This window comes from Paroedura picta, chromosome 3, assembly GCF_049243985.1.
Source record: "Paroedura picta isolate Pp20150507F chromosome 3, Ppicta_v3.0, whole genome shotgun sequence".
Taxonomy (NCBI): Eukaryota; Metazoa; Chordata; class Lepidosauria; order Squamata; family Gekkonidae; genus Paroedura; species Paroedura picta.
In genome coordinates, this window is record NC_135371.1 from 155,931,940 (window position 1) to 155,943,173 (window position 11,234).

At 46.1% G+C, this 11,234-nt stretch overlaps 1 protein-coding gene across 5 annotated transcripts in view; it reads right to left on the reverse strand.

Moving 5' to 3' along the window:
- Positions 1–9,466, reverse strand: part of TEX2 (testis expressed 2) — a 95,406-nt gene extending 85,940 nt beyond the window's left edge. Inside the window, exon 1 of one of the 5 annotated variants that reach the window (XM_077328857.1) lies at positions 9,284–9,466. The gene's annotated coding sequence lies outside the window, so the exon portion shown is untranslated. Of the gene's footprint in view, positions 1–7,490; positions 7,514–8,975; positions 9,247–9,283 lie in introns of those variants that run through there. The other 4 variants (XM_077328853.1, XM_077328855.1, XM_077328854.1 and 1 more) reach the window with 4 other exon arrangements.
- Positions 9,467–11,234: the final 1,768 nt, after the last annotated feature.

Sequence of the window (11,234 nt, forward strand, 5' to 3'; positions counted from 1 at the left end):
AGGAGGGCTGGATTCAACCTGTGGGCATCACTCCACCTATAAATGCCAAAGATTTTGCCCAAGTGGAGCTATGGAATGTCTTCCTTCCACAGTAAAGCAAGAGAGTTATTCTTGACCTTGGATGGCCAATCAGGAGCCTAAGTATAATTGTAATGATAATAAAATTTTATTTATACCCCACCTTTCCCTGAAGGCTCAGGGTGGGTTACAACAGATGGATAAACAATGCAACATACTTATGAGCCAGTTTGGTGTAGTGGTTAGGAGTGCGGACTTCTAATCTGGCATGCCGGGTTCGATTCTGCACTCCCCCACATGCATCCAGCTGGGTGACCTTGGGCTCGCCACGGCACTGATAAAACTGTTCTGACCGAGCAGTGATATCAGTGCTCTCTCAGCCTCACCCACCCCACAGGGTGTCTGTTGTGGGGAGAGGAATGGGAAGGCGACTGTAAGCCGCTTTGAGCCTCCTTCGGGTAGGGAAAAGCGGCATATAAGAACCAACTCTTCTTCTTCTTCTTCTTCTTATATAATAACCATAAATATTAAAATCACTTATTACTATTTCAATTTAAAATCAATTATTCTAGAAGCTGTCGACTTCTCTCTCTCTAGTGAGAAGGTGGCATATGTTTAAACAATCAGAATTTGATGGTAATTAACTGATGTTTTGAAGAAGAAGAAGAGTTGGTTCTTATATGCCACTTTTCTCTACTCGAAGGAGTCTCAAAGCTGCTTCCCTTTCCTCTCCCCACCACAGACATGATGAGGCTGAGAGAGCTCTGATATTACTGCCTGGTCAGAACAGTTCTATCAGTGCCATGAGCAGCCCAAGGTTACCCAGCTGGCTGCATGTGGGGGAGCCGGGAATCAAACCTGGCTTGCCAGAATAGAAGCTATTGCTCTTAACCATTACACCATACTGGCTCTCATATAAGTATATGAGTAAGTAGTATACAGGAGGAGGGATGTCAGCAATTGCAACCCTTCAAGCTCCTGCCATGCAATTAGAATAAGTTACTCCGGCTGAATGTCCACCTCCACCCACCTACAGTAACGGATATGACGGCTGTTGTAGGACTGGACCAGGCATCCATTTCTTCAGTTCAGGAGCAAGTTTTATTATCAGGGATCTCAGACACACATCAAATCAATGCCAATCAATGCCAACAGACTGAGAGTTGGCATTTCTGAAGCTACTCAGATTCTTCCTGTCAATTTAATGGCATCATTAAAGGAGCAGATTGAGGACGGGGGAGAATTAGAACCGTGTTTCGACAACAATTTGCTATAAATCACATATCTATGAAATTCCCCAATTACTGTACAGACAAAGTGATCATAATAGCCACACGAGACAGACTGACTAAGATGAAATCAGCCCGAAATAAATCTATAGCCCTTTCCCCTTCCTTTGTAAAGGACTCCATGTGCAAAAAAAAGATTTTTCCATCAATCAAGCCTGGAGGTAGTGAAAATATACATCTGTATTTGCAGGCAGAGGGACAGCATGTGAGCCAGGCAACAGCACTCTAATCAACTTGAAGCAAAACATCAAGGGGTGGAAGGATTAAGTCTATTCACCCCTCCCAGGGATATCTGGGTCCTAATCAAGGCTGTGCACAGCAGCAATCGAGCTTTAAAACAGACTGGGATGATTCAATCACGACATCTTGTCAAGTTTAATCCTCGGTTGCTACCCCATCGCTATGCATCAGCTGACTGCCTTATAATCCACGCATAGCCCAACCAATATGGTGCAGGGATTAGACTGACTAGAACTGGGGGGTTCATATTCAGACCCGGTCATGAAGCTTACTGGTGAGGCAGACAGACCTCGAGCCAGTCACCACCTCTCAGTCCAACATATTTCACTGCGCTGTTATGATAAAAGGGAGACAGACAGAGCCATGCCTTAAGCTCTTTAGAGGAAGAGCAGAATTAAAATATAATGGACAGTCTATATTGTTACTTACAGGGAACCAAGATTTTCATACTACGTTATTTAACTAATACTGGACCATAATAGGCACCATACATCTGTAACAACTGCAACTCCAAACTAGAGAGCCAGTTTGGTGTAGTGGTTAGGAGTGCGGACTTCTAATCTGGCATGCCGGGTTCGATTCTGCGCTCCCCCACATGCAACCAGCTGGGTGACCTTGGGCTCGCCACGGCACTGATAAAACCGTTCTGACCGGGCAGTGATATCAGGGCTCTCTCAGCCTCACCCACCCCACTATTGTGAATTTTGTGCTTAATTTCTTTGTTTCTATTCTATTCACTCATTTTAGATATGTCCATTCTCACCCATCTCAGAAAACCTGATGTGGCGTGGGCGAGGGGAAGAGAAATCTGAAGCTCTAGTCATAAGAGTAATGCTGGAAAAAAGCTTTAGCTGAACAATGTTCATTATTGAGAGATCAGAACTGATCACAGAATGTTACAATCTGTAGGCTGAAGTACCTAAATAAGTTTTCCAGTTAAGTTCACAGAAATATATAGGATAGCAACGCTACAAAGAAGTAGATGTCTTGGGATTTCCTTAAAGGAGGGTCCTCCATCCAGTTTCCACACTATTCCCCAAATATCTTTCATATCAGACTCTTGTTTGGGAGTAAGTACCCTTCGATTATTATTACAACTCCCAACAAGATTGTACAGTCCTTATTTTTCATCATTTCAAAGAGCTAGAAATTTTTTTTAAATCCTTTAAAGCAGGGGTAGTCAACCGGTGGTCTTCCAGATGTTCATGGATTAGAATTCCCATGAGCCCCTGCTGGCAGGGGCTCATGGGAATTATAGTCCATGAACATCTGGAGGACCGCAGGTTGACTACCCCTGCTTTAAAGTATACAGCACAGCAGGAACAATCTTGAAAAGTAGATAATTTCATATAATAATTGACCCTCCTCCCAAATTCATGAAAATCATATCAAGCTTCAGAGTCAAGCTCAGTAATGCAAACAGAAACACCATTTCACTGGTAATGCTGAACAACACTTTATGGATACAAGCAGTAAGAGATTCCATGTTTCAGAGTTTTCTGCCTATTTTATCCAATAATTCCCCATAAGATACTTTGAGGATGCTCAGCAACCCCACATCAATTAAATGAATAGCCTCTGATATCTAGTGTAAATTACAGTATTTGCTGGCGTATAAGACTACTTTCCCCCCCTGAAAAACATGCCTCCAAGTGGTGGAGGGGATCGTCCTATACGCCAGGTGCACTTCAGTTGGGATAGACATAGTTGCCCATAGTGGCCCATAGTACTGTAATGTAATGTAACAAACTCTATATTTTGAGTGGAAATTTTGGGAGGTCGTCTTATATGCCCAGTCGTCTTATACACCGGCAAAGGTAAGTCAGGTGATAAAGTCCTGGGAAAATCCTAAAGTAATTGAAATATTTAAGTACCATACATATCTATTACATCATACTTAGAAAGTCCATGATGGACAAGTTTCTTACAGCCTAATCTAGTCAAAACAAAAGTTCCTCCTACATTCTAATCTTCCTCTACATAGGGGAGCTGAACCGTATGGATCATTGCACTGCCTCCACCATGCGACCTGTGGAACTTCAGAGCTATCTAGTCACCATCGCATATTTACACCTTTCCAGAGCAAGAGCAATGCAAACCTCCCCCCTTCCAGCATAGCTTTGTCTCCATCAATTCATGCTCAGTCCCCTTCATGATTTTACACACAAGCAGAGAAACACCAAATGATCTACTGCATGTGCACTTAGCATGACCCTTTGCATCTCCACTACAATGAATTGTGACTGTACTACAGGGAAGTGAGCAAGTACATACTTCAGCCATTACTCTGAAAACATGAAAAACAGCAGCACAAACTATGTATTGCTTCCTCTCAAACAGGCTTTCACCCAGGTCATGACACAGGGTGCTTCCAGACAGGGTGCTGATGTAAGGCTAGGCACAGTTCAAGTCCCATGTACTTGGTGGATCACTACCAGCTCACACTTTGAGGTTGACCCAGGAAGCCTTACTACAGGAACCCTAGTCCAGTAGCACCTTTAAGACCAACAAAGATTTATTCAAGGTGTGAGCTTTCGAGTGCAAGGAAGAGTGCTTGCACTCGAAAGCTCATACCTTGAATAAATCTTTGTTGGTCTTAAAGGTGCTACTGGACTCTATTGCATAGGAACCCTGTCAGAGAAATCCAATTGGAGTGAAACACCACGAAGGCTCTCTTGGCATACCCCCTCCCCTGCTTCTACTCAAATTTCCTCTGCACAGAGGATGGCTCCTTCACCAGGAATCTTCCAGCATTAGCTTCTTTATTATTTAAACCATTATTTTATTTTTCAATTAGATTTGTACACTGAGCATGAAAGTTTTTAAAGGCTGCTATCAATTTTAGCGATATTTATCCAGAGCAAAGATGATCCTGAATGTAAAATGATCCCCAGTCATACACAGGGATTTACATTAGAGAGCTACAGGCATGCTAGTAGAAAAATGTGTGTGTGTTTTTTTTTAATAAAATTAAAAAACAAGAGAACATTAGACAATGCCACAATAACAACCTGCCTATTAATGCATCCACATGAAAATCCATCATCATTTTGATCCAAACTCACCTCATAGTTTTGCATAATTACACACAGCAACAGCTTTGCTTCCTCTGCAAAGTTGCCCTATGGCTGAAGGCCTACCAACAGCAGAGATACACTTTCAAGTCAACATGTTTAGGATGGCTTTAGAGGTTGACTTCATGCCCAGGGAGTATGAGAATTCCAAAAAGGGATGGCTGCTATTCATTATGTTGCAAGGCCACACTTGTAGGGTTGGGTAGAAGTAGAAAACAGGATAGCTGAGGCCAAACTGGCTTTCTACAGCTTGATATTGATGAACCAATATGCATGCCAAGTTCCAAAGATCTGCAAATATCACATGTCATGTTTTAGTCTTCAGCTAATCTGAGTTTTGAATGTACATTGTACAAAATCTCAATGAAGGCGTCCTCTTCAGAATTCTGAATAAGAGGAATACTCATTTATAAGCTCAATTCACAAACAAAGCTATTTGTCATTATTTGAAGGAAAAGATATATCTTTTAACAGTTTCTTGTTCATACGGTTTGTTAAAGTGCCATGCTCTTTAATTCTATACTGCTGCAGGGACGCAAGGCCAAAGCTATTTTCACATAGACCCAACAACATTTTAGAAGTCAAGCTTAAAAGACAACTAATTTTAATTCTGCGTTAAACTTCAGTTATCCATAAACATTAACGAACTAAAACTACTACAGAAACTACTATAACTCTTTTTTTATTAAGGAGTAACTGAAGTTTAGTAAGTTCACCCTGAAAGACAAATTAGTCATGTAATGCACAGTAGTCCTTCCCTTCCTGTGCATATTTAATTTGCCTTATGATACACCATTCAGGAATCCCGTGCTTTTGTGTTTGCCCACCAAGCCAGGGGCAAATTTTAATGATTGGTTGAAGATTAAATTTACCAAGAGAAGCTCACAGCATTTTTTTTAGCCCCCTCATAAACCCCACAAAAAAAGTCACATTTGCAGGGAGTTTCTTGCACCGTCTGCAGATTCCATCCGTCCATCCAACCATCTATTTATTACATTTTATGTATTTATTTAGAATAATTGGTTCACGACCTGAAGGAGTTTCAAAGCGGCTTACGTTCGTCTTATCCCCACAACAGACACCCTGTGAGGTAGAAGAAGAGTTGGTTCTTATATGCCGCTTTTCCCTACCCAAAGGAGGCTCAAAGCGGCTTATAGTTGCCTCCCCTTTCCTCTCCCCACAACAGACACCCTGTGAGGGAGGTGAGGCTGAGAGAGCCCTGATATTATTGCTCGTCAAAACAGTGCTGTGGCGAGCCCAAGGTCACCCACCCGGCTGCATGTGGGGGAGCGGGGAATCAAACCCGGCTTGCCTGATTAGAACGCAGCACTCCTAACCAAGCTGGCTCAGCTTATTTCATTTATTTATTTTATTACATTTTATTTAGCACTGGTATTTATGGCATTTATTACATTTTATTTCTGTTTCAGGCAGCCACGTAAGAGCACGCTCTCCCCATTCTTTTTACTGGAAGAAAGTACCACTAAAAAAACCCTTGTAAGTTAAGTTACCATGGGAAATAAAACAAGACGGTCTGAGTGCCCCCCCAAGCAATATCTACAATATGTAAACCACACTGAACCAAAAGGAAGGGCAGTGTAGAAATATAACAAATAAACAAACAAACATATTGGTGGGTGAGCAAACAAAATGGGGAGGAAGAGAAGAGTGGCATTCTTGGAGGGAGATGCTTGGAGCAAGCCAAGCCCCATCAGCATTGCTGGCTTCTCAGGAACTTGTCCTGTAGTCAGTAGGATTTGAGCAGGCATAGGGGGTGATGACATGCCGCACCTGTAGCCTTCTTCCAGTAGTACTGCCAGTGCTTTGATTGCTTGGACAGAGATCTGGCTATAGGTGAATACCTACCCTTCAATTATACACCAGCATGATCATAAACACATGCTTTACTAGAAGCTGACTGCTACCTGAGAAACTTCTAGATAGTCCTCCAGGTTCCTGCCTACTAGCATGTGGCACTTAACAGGCCAATCCTATTACTTTCCTATGCCCCCTGCAGGGCTTTTCATTCAGCAGGCATCAACCTGTTGGTGATCCCCAGCCCATGAGAGGTGTGTCTGGCCTCAACCAGGGCCAGGGCCTTCTCAGTCCTAGCCCAAACCTGGTAGAATGAGTCCCCAGGAGAGTTGAGGCCCTGTCAGAATTTTCTCAGTTCCATTGGGCTTGAAAGATGGAGCTTTTCTGCCGGGTCTTTGGTTGAGGTCAGGTCGATTAAGATCTAGGGCCCCTCCCCCAAATGGCTAGGTCATCTGCCACTCCCTCCCCATCTGCATCCCGAGGCACATGTTGTTGCTGGAGGTCAGTCCGTTGAGCAGGGAGGGATGGTTAGTTTGAGACCAAGGTGCATATTTTATTCTGTTTTTACTGATTTTATTGAGGGATTATTACCTTACCCACCAGGAGCTGGCTGCACTGGGAGTGGCGGGCTATAAAATAAACAAACAATTCACACTTGTGTACTGGGTCAGATCAGAACCACTTGCTTGTAAAAGTGTTAAATACACTTGCATTAACAATGGAGAAACCCATAAGAAAATGCAATCATCCGTTATTATGTACCCCTTGAAATAAAATGAAAATACAGTGATAAAATGTTATGGAATTTTTTAGAACACACCTGTTTTCTTTTATCTCTATAAAACCTAAATTCACTGGCTTTATGTGGCATTTATGCATGAAAACTCATAAGTTATTAATCTTTTAGAAATACAAATCAACTAATATAGTTCAAGATACTAACTTCTGTAACTACGATCTGCCTTGAAGCCAGAAACACACAATTTGAAATTTTACTTGAATAAATTATTAAGGGGGGGGGGCAATTTCCTTTTTTATAAAGCATTGTTCTTACCAAGTTGAGGTTTGAAGCAAGGTAGACAAAGGTAGAGGGAGGTTGGTTGGTTTCTGTCATGTTCTTCCTTCCTCCCTAATGTGAAATCTTTAGATTCAAATCTTTAGAACTACGAACTCTGACCTTGCTGTGTGTGTACAAGTTGGAAATAACTTCAACAGCTGTCCAATCAGAACAGATCAGAACCTAATCCAGCTGTAAAAAATGAACAGAGCCGCATCTATCACTGCCATTCAAACCGCCCTCTCCCCTTACGTAGCAATGCCTACATAACGTTTTGCTGTTTCAACTCTGCTATGGTGAACTGAGACACTGCAAGAAATTCACCGCATATTCACAAGCAACTAGTCTGCAGACAAAGTGAAAGTAGCCCTCTCCCACAGCTTCTTTTCTCCGGTTCAACCTACTGGACTATTTTAGGGGTGAGTTTTAGCCACAGAGGGACAAGCCTCAAACAAAACCCTCCTTCTACAAAACTGACTGCTAACACTTTACACCTGACAATATAGCGAGAATTCAGGTCAAACTATAGCTACTGTCAGGTGTCCCAGGGCTGATGAACCCCCAACAGCTGTGTTTACCAAGGTGTACTTCCTATAAACTGTGATCTGTTATAGAAACAAGGATCTGCATCATTATTAGTGAAAGCTCTCCTCCACTCCCATTCTACCCCATTTATTCACCTCACAACAAACTTATTCCTTCGGTACACTCACTGCCCCCCCCCCCCCAGATACCTTCCAAAAGCAAACCTCCCTAGAACCACCTACCCTCTTGCAGGCTCATTGGGACTTTTATTTCACTTAGTGCTTTCTGTCCAAGCCAAGGCATCATGCACCGTAAAAACGCAAAGTCTCTCTGCAGTCCTTATAATACTTTCCTTGTGTTGCACCTTTTAACCTTGTATTCCCTTTGTCCCCAGCCTCTATTCTGGCTGCCATTTCTCCTCTGCAAAAAAACGGGGAGGGGAGGGGGGGAGAACACTTTGTCCTGTAGTAGCCACGTCTCCTCTCTTACAACTTCCAATATTGTACAGCCGGCACATAATGCTTATAAAAAGTTCTAGGGATGCCACCCACCGCCTCCCCGTTCAACTCCTGCCTTCACCCCAGCTGCCAAGCACCAAGGCCGCCACCACCACCCACACTGGCGCCCCGCAGCAAAGCAGCTACGCCTGGCCACATGCAACAAATCCTAAACCCAAACAGGCCTCAAGTGGTGAAGTTCCAAAATCCAAATAAAGGCAGAAAGGTAGGTCCCGGGTCTCCATCCTGCCCGGAGCCCCGTCTTCCACGGTGGGGCCCCAGCTCTGCGGCCAAGCGGCGAGAGAAGGGCACTCGGCACATGCACAGAGGCTTGCTTTGCCAGCGCACCAGAGAGGGCCGCAAGGAAGTTCGCCGCCCACCCCTGCTCCCCACCCAAGCCCTTTTCTTCAGCGTCTCCCCCCCTCCCTCCTCCTCCTCTCCCCCGTTTCCACTCTCTCACCTGTCCGCCTCCCTCTCCCTGAACCGCCATGTGGAATCCCCGAGGAGCCTCGCGCCCGGTTACCCCAGCAGCCAGCCCTAGGCCCAGGCGGGCGCCGCTACCTCCAAGGCCGAAGGTCTCCTCCGCCCATCGGCTCCAGAAGGAGGGAGCGAGCGAGCGAGGCGAGCAGACAGGCGGGCTCCTGGAGCCTCCGCGCGGGCTCTGCGTTGGCAGCGGGGCGGGCGGGCTGCCTGCCTTGCCTTGCCCTGCCTCGCCTGCGGCTGCTCGCTCTGGCGGCGCAGGGCGGGCGGGCGGCTCGTCCCGTTTACCTCATCTGCGGCAGCTCATGGCATCGCATGGCACGACGCCCCCCGAGGTGGCTGGGGCGGCTCCCTGCTTCCCCTGGCCGGCTCCCGGGCTCCGCTGGTCGCTCCTCGTCCAAGCCGGGCGGGGACAGCCAGGGGGAGGAGAAGCGGCGGCGACTGACAGAGGCGGCCGGGGCCGCCCCGCCCGCCAATGGGCTGGGTCTGCGGAGGAGGCCGGGTTCCTCGTTAAAGCGACAAGGGCGGGCGGGCAGGCAGGGAGGAAAAGGGGGGGGGGGGAAACGCCACGGGCGCCGGCCCGGCCGCTCGCCTCCTTCTCCGGCGCTGCACCCGCAGAATGTGTTAGGAATTATGCCGGGGATCTGTTGGGAGTGGGTGGGTTGTGAATAAGAAGCGAAAGGCGCTTCTAAGCATGTGCAGAGCGCTTTATGAACCGCACCCCAGCAATACAGGTGAGATTCGGGCTGGGGGGGCTGTCAGGTAGGTCTCCGTGGCCCTAGGCTAGCTTGCCAGCCTTTCCATTTTCTTCCTCCCAAAGTCCAGGGGAGGCCTGCTGTTATTAACGTGACTGCTTTACTTATATTCACTCCCCAGAGCCAGATTTGCAGTTGCCACTAGCCAAAAGAGTAGCATGAGTAGGGATGTCAGTCCCCAAGTGGGGCATGGCGATCCCCTGGAATTACAGCTCCTCTCCAGGCTGGAGGAAAGGGTTGCTTTGGAGAATGGACTCCATTGCATTATCCTCCACTGAGTCCCCTCCCTGCCCCAAATACTGGCCAGTCCCGGCTCCACCCCCTAAGTCTCCAAGTATATTGTAACTCAGAGCTGGCAACCCTAGGCATGAGGCTGGCGCCTCGAGGAAGCCTGAAGCTTAGCTTGTTCTGCTGGCAAACCACAAGCTCAACCGGAAATAAGGGGCAGGTGCCACACTGATGAATTATGGTTGGAAGAGTCACGGATAACAAAAGAAATAGACGATTTAGAGCAGCCTTTTTAACCTTTTGACCATGGAGGAGCCCCTGAAATAATTTTTCTGGCTTCAAGGAACCCCAGAAGCAACGTCTGTTGGCCATACTTCCCTGCCACCCACCCATGGGAGTGACATGTCACCAGGTGTCACATCATTACCTGTGTTAACAGGTAGTCTTGAGGAAGACTGAGGGAAGGGGAGACAGGAGGCAGGCTCCACCCCCTCCCAGTAAAACGGAGGGGGGGCAATTGAAGTGACCGGTTCCCTAGCTTGTGGCCAAGTCCATTAAGGCAGAATGGGAAGGACCATAGACCAGGGGTAGTCAAGCTGTGGTCCTCCAGATGTTCATGGACTACAATTCCCATGAGAATTCTGGGGGACCACAAGTTGACTACCCCTGCCATAGACTCCTTCCAGAGCTCCAGTGGACCCCTAGGGATCTATAGACCCTTGGTTGGGAATCCCTGATATGGACCAGAGACTAACTTGTCTTTGTTAAAAGAGGCAAAATACAGCAGTGTTGGCGGCCAAAGGGAAATCTAGAAAGCAAAAGTAAAACAAGTTCATGGCCTGTTTAGTCACTGGGAAAGTAGATCATGATATATACTCAGTCTGTATCTAACATGGGGATTTTCTTGTAAATGCAACCTGTTCTGGTGACTACTTTCCCCAAATATACTGACATTCATGACAGGAATGGCCATTAGGAACATTGGGATACGATGGACTGCCCCATGGATATTATGGGAACCAGGAATGCCATTTGACTTGAATGTGCTCCATTGAAATACATTATGGCAACAAAAAAGTTGCAGTGAAAATGCAGCTTCTTGATTTTGGATGAAGGAATCTGTATCCAAACAGACTGCTCTGGGACTGGAATGACAGCCTCTAGAACTGAATTATGGTTCCCGAGAATGGAGTAAAAAATACTGATTCTCTTCCTAGGACTGCTACTACCAGGCGCTGTCATTTCAGTTCCAGAGC